This window comes from Cupressus sempervirens, chromosome 10 (assembly GCF_028749045.1).
Source record: "Cupressus sempervirens isolate cs-2001-9-10 chromosome 10, ASM2874904v1, whole genome shotgun sequence".
NCBI lineage: Eukaryota > Viridiplantae > Streptophyta > Pinopsida > Cupressales > Cupressaceae > Cupressus > Cupressus sempervirens.
The window spans coordinates 161,226,510-161,246,032 of NC_143127.1; the positions used below are offsets into that span (position 1 = coordinate 161,226,510).

At 34.3% G+C, this 19,523-nt stretch overlaps 1 pseudogene; it reads left to right on the forward strand.

Annotated features, from left to right (window-relative positions):
- Positions 1-2,928: 2,928 nt before the first annotated feature.
- On the forward strand, positions 2,929-3,327 carry LOC149533092 (18S rRNA (guanine-N(7))-methyltransferase RID2 pseudogene; annotated as a pseudogene).
- Positions 3,328-19,523: the final 16,196 nt, after the last annotated feature.

Here is a 19,523-nt window from a genome sequence, read left to right on the forward strand (position 1 = left end):
CTAAAAAACAATGGAAATTGAAAGATTTGTGAAAAATTAAACACTTTGGGAAAAAATAGTTTTTAAAACAAATTAGGTTAACTTCATATGAAATTTATATATCCTCTTCATATATGGAGATCAACGGATTGTGAGCATTTCAGATCAATTAGATAGCCCTAGTATTTTTGCTAGAGATTTCTAATAATGTAATATATAATATATTTTGTTTTGTAAAACAACATTGACTTGAAAGATTTGGAAAAAATATAAGATTAAAAATCTCTAAAACAATAGTGGAACTTGAAAGATTTGGAAACTTTGAAAATTTTGGAAAGGAAATAGATTTGTTTGAAGCAAAAGCAAAAAAATTACGAGGAAAATCTCATATAGCGAGATTTGAAAGAAGTATTTCTTAGGTTGAATTTAGATGAGTGTTAAGATTGGTTTTGAAAAGAAAAAAGTTAAAACTGAAATAAGAAGGTAAAAAATTTAAGGAAATAGTGGATTTTGAAGTACCTAGTACTGATTTTATTTAGAGATTATTAGAGAAAAGTTAAGTGCATGATTTTTATTTTGATATGTTTTTCTTTTAAGCAAAGCCAAATTCCTGAAAAATAGTAAATAGAAAATAGAAAAATGTCATCTTTGTAGAAGCTATGAAAGTTGAATGACTGGATATTTCAGATTTTGGATTTTGGTTTTTGAAAAACTCAGTCAAATGTGGAATAAAATTGTGACAATTTGAATGACAATATCATATATTTTACAAGGATTTTTAGTGTTTAATGTAGAAAAAGTTATAATGTTCCCACATTAATAATGCATTTGGCTATTTTATTGCATCCTATGCAATTTACAATATTTTTCTTTGATATTTTATTACATTCTATGCAATTTACAATATTTATTTATTTATTAATTCTATTATTGTGGATAACCATACCAAAATATGAATAGATTTACAATTTAAATGAAGAAAAAAAAAGGTAACAAAAATAATTTGTTATATAAGGGAGCAAACTATCTTACTCATCTAAGACATGAGGGAATTGATAAACGAGAGTCAAGTTTAACAATGAAGTATTTTTTATTGGCCTTTTGTTAAAACTATATTGTTACTGTTTAACATTTGTTATCACAATGAAATTAACTATGATATATATCTCCCATTATGTAGAAGAAGTTCAAAGATGAATGAAGAAAATTTATACAACAATTCTAAAGATTCTAATATTTCGATAATTGGGAACATAGGTATTCAAGAAATAAAACATTATTTGAAAATAAAAAGTAAATGAAGAAAAAAAATGGTACATGTATGTGGTTGTTGGGCTTTTAGATAGTCTTATAGTAGAGACCCCGATTCTCTAGAACAAACATATTTTATTAAAAGTGTACATATAGACCTGACGGTTTTAAAACTAATTTATATGAAACAATGTGTTAATTTGAATGACTATATCATAGATTTTACAATGATTATTAGTGTTTAATGTAGAAAAAGTTATAATGTTCCCGCATTAATAATGCATTTGGCTATTTTGCATTCTATGCAATTTACAATATTTTTCTTTAAAATTCTATTATTGTGGATAACCATACCAAAATATGAACAGATTTACAATTTAAATGAAACAAAAGGTAACAAAAGTGATTTGTTAAACAAGGGAACAAATCATCTTACTCATCTAAGACACCAAGGAATTAATAATAGAGAATCAAGTTTAATAATGAAGTATTTTTTATTGACCCTTTGTTAAAATTATATCTATACAGTTCAAAAATGAATGGAAAAAATTTATACAACATAACAAGTCCAAAGATTCTAATGTTTGATAATAGGGAATAGAGGTATTCAAGAAATAAAAACATTATTTGAAACTAAAAAGTAAATGAAGAAAAATGGTCCCTGTATGCAGTTGTTGGGCTCTTAGACAGTCTTATAATATAGACCCCGATTCTATGCAACGTTCATATTTTATTAAAAGCGTGCATATGGAGTTGATGGTTTTAAAACTAATTTATATGAAACTATATATTTGTTGCCTGACTTTAAGTCCCCCATTTTTTTTAATCTTCAAAAGTCGCCTCTCATGAAAAGAAATTCTCTTAGGGTGTTCTTCGGTCCAAAAGTTGGTGTTTTGACTCTTAATGATGAATTGGAGAAGACGAAGCAATCTTTTAGCATTATTGTGTAGGAAGAACTTGCAAATAGAGAGAGAGAATTGATGAGACAAGAAATCTGCAAATGAGACAAGAAACTACGATGCTAACAATGAAATAATCGAAGATGCAGAGACTGACATAAACAATTTTCTGCTCAATGGATGCTTAGAGAAAATTAACAAGGCATTGGAAAAGAGCCTCATTATGAATAATGAAGTCCCTGATTCACTTGAGAGCTTCTTAGGATTTCTATATTTCGCTCAACTATTTCATGTCACTTCTCACGAAGGATCTATGATGAATGTGACAATGGAACTAAAGACCTTATCACTTTTCTCTCTAAGCCAGAAGCTCCCATATAATGTTATGATTGAAGAGATATATTGCAGTTAAGTTGCAAAAGAGTGCAGAAAATTACATAGATGCAGCACAAGACAAATTCAGATTTCTCAAAGAAATTTGACAAGGTGATTCGGAGGACAAGAAATATGTTGTTAAGTTTCTTGATCATTTCTGGGTCAATGGTCCCAATGGAGAGCATTTCTATCTTGTTTTTGAGTTTTTGGGTGACAATTGACTCACTCTTACTAAGTATAATGGCTGTAAAGGCTTACATTTGAATATGGTGAAGGAAATTTGTTATTAGTTATTGAATGGACTGGACTACATACATTGTGAGCTTTCTATTATTCATACTAATTTGAAACCAGAAAATGTTATTCTTGTATCTCTCAACCGACCCAAGCACGAAGAGTTCCCTTTGGTGAAAAATGCCCTCACATGGTCGATGTTCATTTTTCGCTAGAGAAGCAGGCACAGCCAGATATTTCCTACAATGAGACAGAGGCTCGCAAGTATACCACATCCTCTCGAATTATTGAAATTCGGGTGAAGTTGACAAAGAGATCTCTAGAACTTCTTCCTCTACCGGATGATGGAATACCTAAAGTTCTACTTGATATCGGGTGTGGGTCAGGACTCAGCAGGGAAACTCTATTAGAGAATGGACATCGTTGGATTGCATTTGATATGTCCCCATCCATGCTTGATGTTGCATCAGAGCATGAAGTTGACAGTGATCTATTACTATCTGACATTAGACAGGGTTTTTTCTTACGGCCTGGAACTATTGTCGATCTTGCATATGCTTGGATTGATTCTCTAGAAGAAGAGCTCTAATGGATTGTATTGGTATTCACCCACTAAAAGAACACGCTTACTATGCTAGCTTTGGTCATGCTTCAAATATTGTCTTGGATATATTGAACATGCTTGATGGAATATATTCTCATTATTTTCATTCTGGGTCTCGAGGATATCATTAGATTTGGGATTCAAGGCTTTCGACTATGGCCATTGGAGGCATCAATTTGCAAGGTTATGATGAATTCTTTCTCTTCATAGATAGAAACTTGCAAGTTCTTGTCAAACATCTCCAATATTTGGTTGAGCAGTATCAATTTCTGGTGCAAGTGTTCACTAGTATAAAAGACCCGAAATGAGAAAGCAGTGAAAGATGGGTCATATCACTATTGTGGGATCTACAATGAACCTGGTTAGAGCATGGATGAAGCTGATAATAGATGGGAAACTCACAACAGATGTCCGTAGGTTGATAAGGAACAGCGCAAGCCACCAATGGAGTAATGAACTTAAGCCCGAAGTTCATAACACTGATGATGCACAATACAAAAATCAGATGATTAAAAAGATATGGTCGATATGTCTAACCAAATGCTAATACAAGCTTGCAGGAGACCGGCAGCTGAAGTGGCTTTTCTTTTGCAAGCAGGACGGGCTCAAGGATTGAGATTTGCAGCAGCAGCCATAGCAGCTTCAGCTTCTAGATCCTTACATGGAATGTCTTTCCGTCTTGAAGCCGATCTAGGTGGCCTTCAAAAATTGGTTAATTTGAACTGGGAAGGTTCAGATTTGCAACAAATTGCTGCATATCCTCAGGTAGAAAGGCAGAGTTTAGTCAGCTCAAATTTTGTGGAATCTGGTCTTCTGGATAAATATTAGTTATTTAATACTGTAAATGGACCTTATGAAGAATCAAAGTTTATAGAAGAATTAGCAAATGCTGCTCAAGCATCCCAGGCAGATAATTCTCACCAACTGGATTATTTCTTTGATCTCAACTTTAGCAATTTTGATCAAGTTTTGGAGGGAGGAGAGTACGTTGAAATCGATGATTTCTTAATTTCTCCAGAGGAGCTACAGGATAATAATTCTTCTCCAGTGCAGGTTGATTGTCATGCTGATCTCATGGCTGCTGAAGTCCAATTGCATCCTTGAAAAGAGAAATGTTGGCAGGAAACAGCTCCAGAGGATTTGCTGAGTCAGTTTACTGCTAAGAAAAGGATCCGTCTACAGATTTACTGAGAAGATTATGCTGAACAATACCAAGAAGATATGTACATAAGCTGCCTTCAGACAGGATTGGGCAATCTGGATATAAGTGATTCAGTGTATGATCCAAAAGAGAAAAAAAAGTGTTTCTTGATAACTTAAACAGCAAGACTCAGAACTCAGAGCCTGGAACACCACACCATAAACATGCACCAGCAACTGTGTCAAGGGAAATGGGTAGCATCAGAGATGGTCCTCTGCATGACCATTATGAAGGTGGTGTGCTTGATATGAAGCTCGGCAAAGCTACCTCTTTTGGGGGTAGAGACAGGTCATTGCCAGGAGATGCCACCCAACTTGAAAATAGTAAAGCAGATTTGGCTTGCACATATGGCCTATTTATGAATCCAAAATCTTAGAGATAGTCGAGATGTCTGAAAGTTGCCAGTACTTCTGGTCCGAAGAAGGCTACTGCTGTTGTTGCTCACAGCAAAGGTACTATGCTGACTTGCACCTGCATGAAAGAAAGAGTAGAGATGGCTGATTCAAAAATCACATCATCACAATTGATACACAGAGTGAAACCTAGATCAAACCCAAAATAATCCCAAATGGTTAGAATTGAGTACAATTATTGTATGCTATGTGGTTGCAGTTGATAACACCACTCAGGTGGATGACATATATAAATCGCCTCCAGATATCTATGGCCTTGAGCTATACGAAGGGGAGTGGATATATACAATGGTAATTTGTCATTACTGGAGACACTCTTATCATTTGAGTGTGATTATGGAAGATATGTTAAAGAGAAAAGGAGTATTGAAGAAGAGGTTTCGGGTAAAGGTGAAAAGTGGAGTGTTCATTTCCTCTACCAATATTGCATCAACTCAATATGAAAGGTCACCATGAAAATTGAAAAGTCACGAGAAGAGGTGCCTAGAGGGTTCATTCTAGCACAAAGGAGCAATCGGGTCATTTCTACAGCTCATGCAATTCTTGTTTCAGAATAAAAAGGTAAAAAGACTGTTCAGTTCCTTTATGAGGAAGTGAAAAGATAGGATCGACTTGATCCTTATTCCTTGCATTTTCTTGTCTCTTGATTTTTGGTATTCTGAGAAGATGAAAGATCATGAGTTCCTGTGAACTCTATGGATTGTAAGGAAATTCTATAAATGCTGTAGGAAACTCAGTATTGAGGGTCGGCAAATTGTTGGCATGAAGAGAGGTTGCAGAGACAATTATACTTGGTGTCAATTCTTTACTGTCTGCGTGCTTCTCTTTTTTGCATACAGTTAGAGAGCTGGAGTGGAGGAGAGAGCATATTTTATTTTCATATTTTCATTCATGTATTGAGATTAATGTTCAGTTTTTGTAATAGGTTTGGCTATAGTCTGCAAGCAAATATGATCAGAGTATTGTATCTGTGTGTTTAAAACAAAGAAAGGTTTTGTTATGAATCAGAGTATTTGGGCAACACTTTTCTGATTACTTTCAATCGGAGTATTGTTGTGATCAGTTTTGAGCATTTTCTTGTATTCTTGGTCAAATGATGATTGGGAGATAGATCAGAGTATTGTCCACTGATCCTATCGCAAAGGTTTGAATGTTCAATCTTCATTTTTCATCTCATGTCATTGCATTTGCATAACAAATAGCATTCTTGCATCACCAATGTTGGGAAGTCATAGGATGTGTGAGTTCCTGAAATTGGATAGGATTAGAATCTAAATCTACCTGAGTTAGTCCTGGATAGGATTAGCTTGGTTTTGCCTCTGTTGTTCTTTGGTTAAGAACATACCCCGCAGTAAGAATTAGAGATAAAACATAATTCATTGAACATTATTCACATAGGGAGTTGTACCTTAATTCAGAGGGAAACTAGTTATTCTCAGAAACAGTTTCCCAACTGTTGTGTAAAGTTGTTCTTCGTTATAAATTTGGGCACATAAAAAGAAGAAAAGAAGAAGAACAATCTGTTTACCAACAATATTTGAACTGTTTATTTACTAGATTCTCATCATATATTTGTAAATGTTTGTTTACTAGGTGGGTGCTCATATTCAAAGCAATACTTAATTCATAATTTTATTTACTCTCTTTCTTCCACTGGCATCTTTCACTACTCTAATCGTTGCAATTTAGCTAGCAAACTTTGAAAATCTAAACACTAATATGAACGAGTCTATAAATCATTAAAATTTTCATACATCTGCATTTCATTCTCACCATAACCACTTCAAATTTCTACTTTTGAATATGTCAATGTTTCCCTTGTCGTCACTTGTGATATCTACCTTCTTCATGACTGGAAAGTCTTCCATTTGCAACCTTTATGGCAGAGCAATTAGACTATTATGAAAATCTTGGAGGCATTTTGGTGGTTTTCAAGTATTATTCTTGGTGTTACTTATAATATTTTTTTAATGAGTTTTCATTCTCTATTAGAAATCTATGATACGTTTTAATTTGTCGAGAGGTTCTTTGGTTTCATAAGAAGACTCCGAATCTGTGAAACAATTTTTCTCTATTTCCTTCCCTGACATTCTGGAAACAGTTTCCATTGCATCCTTGCATGATGAGAGTTTCCATTGCATGCTTGTATGATGAGAGTTTTACCAAAATGGGACTAACAAAACAAAGAATCAATTATGGTTCTCAGCTGCATTGGGTCAATTATAATAAATCAACTTTTACCTTTCTTTGGTTGTAATGAACCACAAAAGTTCTTGTGTTAGAACTCTTCAAACAGTAGGAGCTGGTAAGTATTGTTAAATCTTGAACTGCTGGCAACTGGAGAATAAGGGATAATGATGACCAGAAGACATTGAATCATTGATTCGTTGAATCGGTTTTAAACTACGGTATCATCAGCCTCTTAAAAAAAACCACTATTGAACAACATAATGTGTATATATGATCCTTGCTTATGTATTTCTCCTCTTACTCCAACTATCATTTTCCTGCCGAATAATGATTTTATTAGATTCAAGATCATCAATTTTATATCTAAAACGGTAGTTTTCACATTGTGTTTGGTTTAATAGTCGCGGTTGTGCCTTGAATCAGGACTTAACTAAGCCTCTTTCTTTATCTACTCCCCTTAAATATTAATCAGTATGAATGGCAATGTTGGAATCATTTCTTTCCTTCAAAGAAAAAATGCAAACCTGGAACCTGCTAATGAACTATGTCATAATTCTTATCCATAACTTTTTCTATAAGTTTGTTAATGGTTACAATCTTTGCGGTTGTCAAACTTTGTTGAAATTATATACCATTCCATTCATTTAGTTATTATATCAAAGTACTCTCTTTCAATTCTTCATATGCATAATGCCCCTTTTAGTTTGGAGTGTTCTTGATCGAGCTCATTGTAGAATTCAATCTTGAACAAAACTCATTAAAACTTCAGTGACATACATGAAAATGTATTTAAGTTCAACCACAATTGTGTATAGCTGAGAATGGTTGACTAAAATTGGGCGTCTCAATACAATACTTCTTTAAAACCAAACAAAAATGAACCCATGCAATCGATATAATATTGTTATTGTTATTCTATATTAACTCTTATTCATGTGACTATTTGATACTTTTTCTGAAATTCATCTGAGTATTGTCCAACCAAATCATTGTTGATTAATATTATATGGATTAGATTACTAAATAATAACAGATGATTGCATAAATCAATAGTTTTTGGCATATCAAAGACCTTCACAGTGGTTAGATAGCAATCTTTAAAGTCTACGCGATCCTTCACATATCTAAAATTGATTAGATCAATGATGGTTCATTGATATGGATAGAAGTTGTAGTTATTGGCAGCAGGAATTTGTTTTTCTAATTTCAAGATCAATGCTTCTTATATACTACTATATAGTATAGACGTTTGAGAAATTCACCTAAGATAAAAGAAAAAAAATTTGTCCAAAAAAATAATTTCATATTCAATTTATATTTTTTAACTTTTCATTTTCACTGACTAAGATAAAATCTAAAAATATCTTTATTAGAAATAATTTCATGTTTATTAATTCATTTTTTGTTATTATAATAGTTAACTCATGCGAACTCATCGATCAAATGGAAAAATCAGTTCAAACTCATAAAAATGGAATAATCAACGACACTGAAGGTACTATAGTAATTGAATGGGACATGTATGTGTGATAGAGAAATGATAATTACAATGGGGCATGTGAGAGAGAGAGAGACAGTAAATGTGTTAGGGACATGTGTTGGAGAGAAATGGAGGAAGGTGAGAGAAATGAGGTAAACATTGAGAATAAAAAAGGAATGTTATAGTGGCCATCAAAGGAGGACATGGATTAAGAGAGACAATAATTGTGTGGGGACATGTGTAGGAGAGAAGTGGAAGATAGTAAGAGACATGAGGTAGACAAAAAGGGCAAAAAAGGAATGGTGTAGTTACAAGAGGGAGAAGAGAGTCTGAATGAAAGTAATAAGGGGAATACCAAAAGAGATGGATCCAAAAATAGTAATATAGGAAAGTGATAGTGAGAGGAGAAGAAGGAAAGAGATGTTATATATATATATAGAGAGAGAGAGAGAGAGAGAGAGAGAGAGAGAGAGAGAGAGAGAGAGAGAGAGAGAGAGAGAGCACATTTAATTCTACAAAATGTAAAGCATAACTTGAATTATAAACCTAAAATAAATAGAAAACCTAAACTTAAAAAAACTTTAAACTTAATTGAACCCTAAAAATTAAAATTAGATTAGAACATAAACCTAACCAAACTCTAGCTCATTCAAATTGAATAATAATCCAAATTGAGCCTTAACCATAAACTTAGTTACACACTATATAAATAAAGCTAACTCTAACCCTAATTGAATCCTAACTTTAACATTGACCTAATTAAACATTCTCCTTAACATAATATTATAATAAAAATTCACTCTTCACTTAACAAGCGAAAGATTCTATTGTGCTACAATATTGTATTATAATATATGTAACTTATATCATCACATAAAATATAATAAAGTATATGATTTAAAATTTGTATTAACTATTAAAATATTATAACAATCTTATATGTATTATATTATGATATAAACTTCTCTTTTTAATAAATGTCATATAAAAAACTTGGTCATGGAGGAATGTGATTTTTTGCAGTAAAGGGAGAGAGATGAGATACAAATAGAGGGTAAATGAGGAAGAAGAGATGGTTAGATCAGGGATGTGTGTGTGAGAGAGGGAGGGGGGGTTGGGAAGGAAAAGTAGATGATAGAGATTGATCATAATTCGGGTGAATAGCTAGATAAGGTAGAAAATGTAAGAAAGGGAGACAAGGGAAGATAAGGGAGAGAGATGACATAGATATTTAGGATAAGGATAATTATGAATTATGTTGATGGCTATGTGTAGAGAGAGAGCGCTATGTGTAAAGAGAGAGAGAGGGGCAAAGAGAGGCAAAGAATTCGGGTGAAACAAATCGAAGAGATGCATCTCTTCCATAAAATAGTAGGCCGTTTTTCAGAAGTAGTTTATCTCGTTCACCCGCCATCGACCCGTAACTACCACGAGCATGGGGTGGCGGCGGCGAGGAAAGTAGCTACGGACCACGAAGGGAGCTCCATTGAAACCAATTCTAGCTTATGCCGGAAATGAAGCTGTAACAGGATCAATATCTCTATAGCCCCCATGCATTATTTTCACCACATCCCTGAACTTAAGAACTGAACCCATTAGCTCGACCAAATGCATCTGTACTTTTCATGTGTCCATGGCCCTACCCAATGGTGGGCAAGGAAAGTCACTCAGCTTGCTTACCCCTCATTATAGAGGATAGGGCCCAGACAGGTTGTTGATTTCGCTTAGGTGGTAGGGCCCACCCTGCAGCTCATTTCGAGAGGAGGAGATTGCAGTTTGTTACTACTCGTATGACGGAATAGGAATGGAAGGTTCTCGCAATCGCTTCTCTTGATCGCCCACCACCTGCCACAATAATCTAGAAGGGGTCAGTCGCCCCCTACGCCACCCTATATTTTTAAGGGCTAAGGGCTAAGTGCCCGCCTAGAAAGAAAATGGAATATTATACCCTAGACAGTGATCAGTCTCGCTCAGCATGTTGGGTAGATTAAGGGACTGAGAAGTCCCTAACCATTCTCGTCCTTAATACCCCCTACTATTCGGCTAGCCTCAGAGTAGAAAAGATAGGCCTAAGATATCCCTATATAATGTGAACGCCGTAAAGGAAGGGCGTATTTTACATATAGAATCTCTCTTGTCGGGGGAATGGAGATGAACAAGGGAGACAGGGAAGAGTAGCAGTAGGACTCCCGCTTGGCCTTCCTAATTAATCACTATAGGCCTTACAAATAGGGCTAATAACTAACCCCAGCATAGAAGCATTGAAAAAATTAAGATAAGCAAAAAACCTCAGGTACCCTACTATTCTAAGGTAGGGCGTGTGTGCTCAACTAGCTCACATATTTTCCGTGCCTTAGAATAGTAGGGGCATGAACACCTATTGCAAGGAAATAGAATAGGGTGGTTGGGGAGAGAGAAACATTCACTTGTTGCAAGGGAATAGTATGACGGTCACCCCACTATAGAGGTGGGGGACCCTACTATAGTTGTAGGCCCTTGTAAACCAATTTGTCGGTTCAATTTTGAGTGTTCTAAATTAGAATATGGTTCTTGTAGGGCCCATCTCTATTTATTATAGTTCCCATCCCTAGGCAAGCCAATCTGAGTTTCGTAGGGCCCCATAGGCGATTCCCTATACCTATAAATTGTAGGGAGTGGGGGGTCCCCTACAATTTTATAGGGCCATGGTAGGGCCTATAAAATTGTAGGGGATCTCTTTTGATGGTAGAAGGGATGAGGTGGGATGGAATGATCAGCCAGGTTTCTACTGATCCCTATCTCCCACCCTTCTGCATGGATACTCAAATATCCTAGAACTAGAGGGATTGGAAATGCAATCTTCTAGCAAGATTGCCCCCGGAGTTCCTTCCATAGTTGACTTTCAATCCGATTGCCCAGCTTTAAATCCTTTTTCACAATATCCTTTATTGATTCATTCATAATCCCTGCATCTACATGCATCTAAACCTAATCTCCTCGAGCATCACTTCATTCTCATTATTCAATTAGCTGACATCAACGGTCCCCACCACCTCTTATGTATGCTCCCCAAACTTAGTTTTAGGTGGGATGTATATCCGTCAACCATTGAAAGGGACGAACACTTCAATTACCTTTTCATTGGTAGTGAGCACAAACAACAACTAGTCTATTGTGATCACCTACCGACATGACCGCAAGGGGCAGGGATAGATGGGTGCAGCATCAATGGCAAAGGTGGGAGCAACTCCAAGACTAGTGGACCATACATAAAAGCCAGAGTTGAATCAGAGTGAGTAGCTTTGTTTACCCATAACCTAGTTTTATATCTTGTAGTAGATCTAATAGTATACCTAGCATAGCTACCAAAAAAAGCACCACCTATTGAACTAGCAACAAGGACTTCAGTAGCAAAGCTAGTTTTAGGGCCCTACGGCTTATAGGGGAAGAGTGAGGGTGAGAGAGATCTCAATATGGGGAAGTGATGTGTTAGATTGTGGTGACTGATCAGGAAAGTACTGTACATACTTCATAAATAGTGGGGTTTGGGGCATCGCCCCGATTTTTTTTTTTTTGGGAAGTAGCCGACATGGTAGCCGACATATTATGGCCGACATATGGCCGACATGTTATAACCCTAAAGCGGTTTAATACTTGTATAAAAAGGGCTTAGGGTTGGGTATTTTATATATGTGGTGATACGAAATTGGTTCTTGCGGCGGTATTGAGCTGTAAGGGATTACAGATTGTAATCAGGTTGTAATCACTGGATTGTAATAAGATCGGACTTGCTGTTTGGTGGACGTAGCCCAGGGATTGGGTGAACCACGTTAAATCTTGGTGCCTTGTGTTCATTTCTGTGTGTTCTATTATTTTCTGTTATTGGTTATATTTGCATGTAGTTTTTTTTAATTTCTGTCTGTGGTTTTTCCTAACATGATGGTGAGAGGGCAAGGAATAGAATAATGAGTAAATGGAATAGAAATATATGGTGATGGAAGAAGGAAGATAGGAGGGGGGAGAGAGAGAGAGATAAGACATAGATATATGGTAATTAGGATAAATATATGTTGAGTTGAGTGGGATAAGGGGAGAAGTGGGAGAGGGGAGAGATGAGGTAGAGACACAAGGAGGAGGAGAAAGAGAAGATAGATATCTAGGAGGATAATTAGGGATTCAAATAGACAAACATGTTGATGAGAGAGATCTATTAGGAGAGGGATATGAATATTTTTATGTGTGCGTAATATAGAGAGGGGAATTTTAGCATTATAGGGATATGTCTGAGGGAGAGTAAAGAGAGAGACAAGAGATAAATGAGGAAGAAATAGAGCTTAAGTAAGAAGGAATAGATGATGAGATGAGGGAGGGGGAAAAGTTAAATAAAATAAATAGAGGAACACAGGTGTGTGTGTGTGTGTGTGTGTGTGCGAGAGAGAGAGAGAGAGAGAGAGAGAGAGAGAGAGAGAGAGAGATGGTAATGATGAGGGGTTATAAATGTGTGATGGAGAGATGGTAATTACAAGGGGCCATGTGCAAGAGTGACAATAAATATGTTAAGGACATGTGTTGGAGTGTGATGTTCCCATCGATAAGATCCATATAATAAAATAAATAAAATAAAATAATATTAATAATGGTATAGTATATGGCAGTTAAATATCATATTAAGTGATATTTAATATAATATTCAGATTAATAATGTAAATACATAAAGTAGATACATTATGTATTATATGTATTAGTATTTATATTAATTTAAGAAATATAATTTATATTAATAATATAATATATAATTAATATAATTATATTATTAATATAATATAATTAATATTCATTATGAGAGGACATGACCCTAAGAATTTATATATATAGAATATTAAATATTAAGAAAGGGAATCATCGAAAATTATGAAGAAATGTAGAAGGAAAAAGGAGATATTTGGTCTGTAAAATGAATCGCCAACAAATATATATTAAATAGTTTAATGTCCTAGCAGGGGACATTACAAATGGTATCAGAGCTTAGATCTTGCCATCCTGTGCAGTTTTTAATTGACAAAATTCTGACATTTGTGAGTATGGCATTGTTAAAGAAGACTGTAATCAACCTCATATTCTAGTGGATTGGAAGATAAATTTTTGGATATTTCAAATGTTTATTTATGAATCAATTTTAATATGGCAAGCATAGCCTACAATTTTCTACAAAATGTTTGAGAAATGGTCAATACAATACAGATATCACAAGGGAGAAAATGATTCAATCATTGGTGGTGATGTCGATTCCTATAACTGATACCTCTCAAGAACATAAATCTAGAATATTTCCAACTAGTAAAGAGTCATTTTCAGACTTTTCGATCTATGATCATAAAAGACTATTATCAAAATTTAAAGATCTCAAATATCAATATAGTGACTATGGGTACCAAAGAGAAGTAAGTATAACAATGCATAGGTCTGTGAATATCCTTGTGATAAGTCTAATGAGTGCGATTGGAAAATGATAGAAGCTTTCCAAAAGGCAAATGGAGAGTGTCAGGTTTCCTTGTTGCATGTCATTATACAATCACATCATAGAGAATTAGGCTTTTTGGTTGAGGAATCAGGTCATTTTGGAAATTGGATCTATATCCCTCACAAATCTATTCTAGTTAGGTCCAATAGGAAAACCAAAGTTAGGTATCATGCAACTTTTAAAGTTAAAGGGACACACAATTTCATATAAGAGTCTCCGATTGAATCACAATCTCATTTGTCATTGTACCATGGTGACGTGGAAAATATCCATAGAAACTATAAACACAAATATGAAATAAGCCCTCACTCAAAACCAAGTAATATATGTACTAAAGGTGTTGAGTTGATTCCATTTTGTGGTCCAAAACAAATGGCACTAACCCATATGGCACAATCTTTGGGTGGAGACCAAACACCAACTATTTGACACAATGTGCATAAACACTAAACAAAATTGGTTAAACACAAGCACAATCCAGCCACAATGAGATTGTAGAAGTATTGAGTTTCATACTCCATCCCACTATCATGAATCAAGAGAACCCAAATGAAGAGTTGTGAATCGACATCCGAAATGCCAAACTAGAACCAACTAGTTTTGATTTCAAATGAGGATTGATTTTGGTATGATTATAGAATAAGGAAGGTGGATGACGTGACACTCATAAGGAAAAAGGCATTTGATTTGTGTTATCTCAAAGGTAAAGGTCACGATTTGTTAACCAAAAAAAATAAAATACATTCTATGGGTGGACTTCTTCGGTGCACATGCCGTGTGCGTAATGGTAGGTTCACCATGAAGGTAAGTATTTATTCATCTCTTTATTACTAGACTCTCATGTTTATGATATTTAATATAGATTGGGAATTGGTTAGAATAAATTGTATATAAATTAAATATTGGTAAAGAGTTAGATTACTAAATATGAGTTACTCACTATTTGAAAAGGTAATCCTTTATCAAAGTTAAATATTTGATAATAAAATAACATTTTTGAGGGACATAGATTGAAATAAATAAATAGAAGGTCTATTATATATGTCAAAGTATACATTTAATCTATATTGTATTTGAAGGATCTAATTTTTATGTTAAATTATATTGAGTAAAGATGTGTGGATAATACTATTGGTAATTCATGGTTGAATACATAAGAACTATTGTGTTATCCCTAGAGTTGGATAGGGAATGTGCACAGGGTGAGGAGTAAATCAATCGTGTTGGGGCAAGAATCCCAATATGGATTTTAAGATTTGAGGGAGCCCCAAGCTTAGTGTGTCCAAACTTGAGTAGTTGTAAACCTTCCATCCATAATGAAATTAAGCATGTTCCTAGTGGGTAGGGAGTGTGCATAGGGGGAGGAGTAAATCGGTCATGTTGGGGCAAGAGAATGCCAATATGGATTAAAAATCTAAGGGAGCCCCAAGCTAAGTGTGTCCAAACTCGAGCAACAGTAAATCTACCATCCACTATGGAATTATACGCCCTATTATAGTACTAGCTATATAAAAGTTGTTAAGAATATGCATCTTCAAGAACTTTTGATTTCAAGATAGGGGAAAGGAGAACGACATTCACGATCAAAGTGGTAAAACATTTCCTTACCTTTTCTTATTTCAAATTGTAAGCAAGATTCTGACATGTATACTATGTGTCTACATCGTGTCTTCATGCATTAATATGTTTGCTTCGTGTCTTCATGCATTCATGTGTCTACCTCATGTTTGCATCGTGTCTTCATGCATTAATGTGTCTACTTTGTGTCTTCATTTGAATACGTTATTTCATTGGTTACTAACATGTGAACTTTGCAAGTTCTTAACACATATGTAGGGAAATGAATAAATTTGAGTTATAAATTGCTTGAGGACAAGGAAATTTGAGAAGGGAGGACTATGACGTCCCCATTGATAAGATCTATATAATTAAATAAATAATAATAATATAATAATAACGGTATAGTATATGGCAATTAAATATCATATTAAGTGATAAAATATAATATTTGGATTAATAATGTAAATACATAAAGTTGATACATCATGTATTAGTATTAATATTAACATAAGAAATATAATTTATATTAATAATATAATATATAATTATATTAATAATATAATATATAATTTTATTATTAATATAATATAATTAATATTCATTATGAGAGAACATGACCCTAAGAATGTATATATATAGAATATTAAATATTGAGAAAGGGAATCATCAAAAAATTATGAAGAAATGTAGAAGGAAAAAAGAGATATTTGGTCTGTAAAATAAATCTTCAACAAATATATATTAAATAGTTTAATGTCCTAGCAGGGGACATTACATGGAGAGAAGTAGAGGAGGGTGAGAGAAATGAGGTAAACATTGAAAATAAATAAGGAAAGATATAGTGGCAATTAAAAGGGGGCATATGAGTGAGAGAAAATATTTATGTAGGGATATGTGTAGGAGAGAAGTGGAAGATAGTAAGAGTCATGATGTAGATGAATAAGGTAAAAAAGGAATGAAATAGTTAGAAGAGGGAGGAGAGAATATGAACCTTAGTAATAAGAGAGAGATAAAGAGAGATGGATAAAGAGATGGTAATATAGGAAAGTGATAGTGAGATGGGAAGAAGGAAAGAGATTATATATATATATATATATATATATATATATATAGAGAGAGAGAGAGAGAGAGAGAGAGAGAGAGAGAGAGAGAGAGAGAGAGAGAGATATTTTCCTGGACCTAATTGGAAAGAAAACTTTATTTGAAACCAAATTGAACACTAACCCTAGTCGTAATTGAATACTATACTATATTCCTAATTGAGAGATGAAATTGGTAATTTAATCTAAAACTCTATGTGTGGTTCTATATTAATCCTAGAAAAATCAAATTCTAAATATAATAGACACTTATACAAAGTCAAATTGTAATTTTATTTCTACACTTCTCCCTTCGAGTGCTACTAGCTATATAGATATTATATATAAAGAAAACCTAGATCATATATCGAGGTTTTAATTTACTTTTACAAAAGAAAAAACATATTTAAAAGTTAAAGCTTGACATCTCTCGGCTTTCTTTATATATATTGTATAATATATAACATCTATATAGCTAATTATTAGTATTTGTTAAAGAAGACTAACATTTAAGAATGATGAGGGTCACAACTTATCATTGTGTTATAAACTATTGTCCATTGTTAATAATAGTCTTAATTTTAAACTAATAGATTGTTAATTTATTAATATGGTAGATTAAAATATAATATAATATAATATAATCATTATTACACTACAAGTTTATTTCAATAGTATAGTTATGATATATAAATTTTGTAAAATTATTTGAATTAAAATTATTTTTTATTTTTATTAAAATTTAGATTTTTATTCTTTTTAATTTATTGTTTTCAATAGAAAATTATAAAATAAAATGACATTTAAATATATTTATTAAAAAATAGAAATAATAATAAACTTATATATATAAAATTGTTTTTAGTTTTTTTTAGTTTTTTTTGAAAAGATAGAATTTGTCAAAAAAAATTGTCCCAATAAAATAATATCGTGAAAGTCTCGACAAGGAATTTTGTCTAAATTAGACGGCAAAAATTAGAAAGCATGTAGCTTATTTGTGCAATTTATTGTTAATATTGGAAAACTGAATTGGCGTTGAACTGGTGTTAAACAGTGAACCGGAGTTGAAGTGGAACATGATAGAGATGAATTAGTCGTTTGCATGATGGTGAATGGATAGACGGTGGGTATAAAGGTACCTCTTTTCGGCTTGATTTCAAACAAAGGTTGAGTATAAATACGTATCAGGAAAATGCACCCGCTATCCACAAAAGAAGAAAGAGGGAAAAGAATGGAGATGGACAGTGCAATCAAGAGGATTGTAGACGATTTGAGCATTGCCGACGAAAGATCATGGTGGAGTGGGGAAATGAATAGTTCATGGCGTAGAAGAATTTCTGAATGCTGCACAGATGTTCCGGCCTCAGCCTTACGAAGGGCCTTCGAAATAAGGTATGGTGTAATTATACAAGGAGGTGAGCAGGTAGTGCAAGAAAATACTTCAAATCATGCGCAATGCGAAACAATAATGGAGGAGGAAAGTAATAATCTTCCAGAACTGGACCCTGACATAATAGAAGAGGTTTGAGAAGACTTCCTTTGCCATCATTGATGAGGGCAAAGACCATTTTTAAGGCATGGAACAAGGCAATATCTGCCTCCAATTTCGATGTCACTAATGAGGCGCACCATTTTGTAACCCAACAGAGCTGCCATTGAATTGCTTTCTTCTGTGCCTCTCTCAACCGGTGGTTTCCAATGCGTTTACTGTGGAATGAGCTTTATATCTGTGCTACAGCAGATGGTCTTTCTCTCTTTCTTGATATTCATAATCAGCCAGTGATTTTTAATCTTTTAACCAGGAAGCACAGATTCTTGCCTTTTCCTGACAAGCAGATAGACAATCAGCCGTTGAACTGATTGTCCAGGCTGGTCACTTTGAAATTGTTGCTGTAAACGTTTACGAGCAATTTCAGCTCTACGATTCTAGTGTTGATGAGTGGAAGGATATCCCTGGTACATATCAGAGATTTGGTCCTGATAGACATTATTGGAGGAGCGCACTGCTCAATGGTATGGTCTACTTTACAAATAACTTTGGTCATCATCTGGGTTGTTATGACATTGCTCGCCCAGAGTTCCACTTCATTGAAGTCAATGAAGGGTTCGCTACACTGGATTATTGTGAGCGGCTATGTAATTTCTACTCATCTCTGCCTTCTCTAGTGGCATGCAATGGGAAGTTGCTTTTGGTGGGGAGGTTACCTAGGGAAGTGTGCAAAAACTGCAGAGTGTGGGGTCGTTTCCCTTTTATTGAGCACACTCTTGTGAGGATATGAGAGTTGGATCCGAGAGTAGAGAATAATGAGAGTTGGTCTCTCATTTCTGTTATTCCTCGAGATTTGTTGGTAGAGACAGTAAGGTCATCGCATGGAACAGATATTATGGTTGCTGCTTCATCAGATAAGATTTGGCTTACAATTCAAGGAAGCAAGAATCTGTTGACTCTTAATTTGAGTTCCATGGAATGGAATGTTTTGCCAGGCTACTTTGCTCATGTTGCTGATGATCTGATTGACTGCGCTCCAAGAAGAGCAATTTGGGCACTCTTTAGAGTTTCTCCATCTTTAAGTTTGTCCACAAATCTCCATTGAACAAATAGGATACTGCTCTAAAAATAGGCATCTCTAAAATTGAAGATAATTGCATGATATGAGCGCATGGCAGATATCCACTGTAGTTTTGTGTTTTTTATTGTCAATGTTTGCACAATACACTCCAGCTTATTGCAGTAAAAAACAGTCGTAGTCGACTTTCT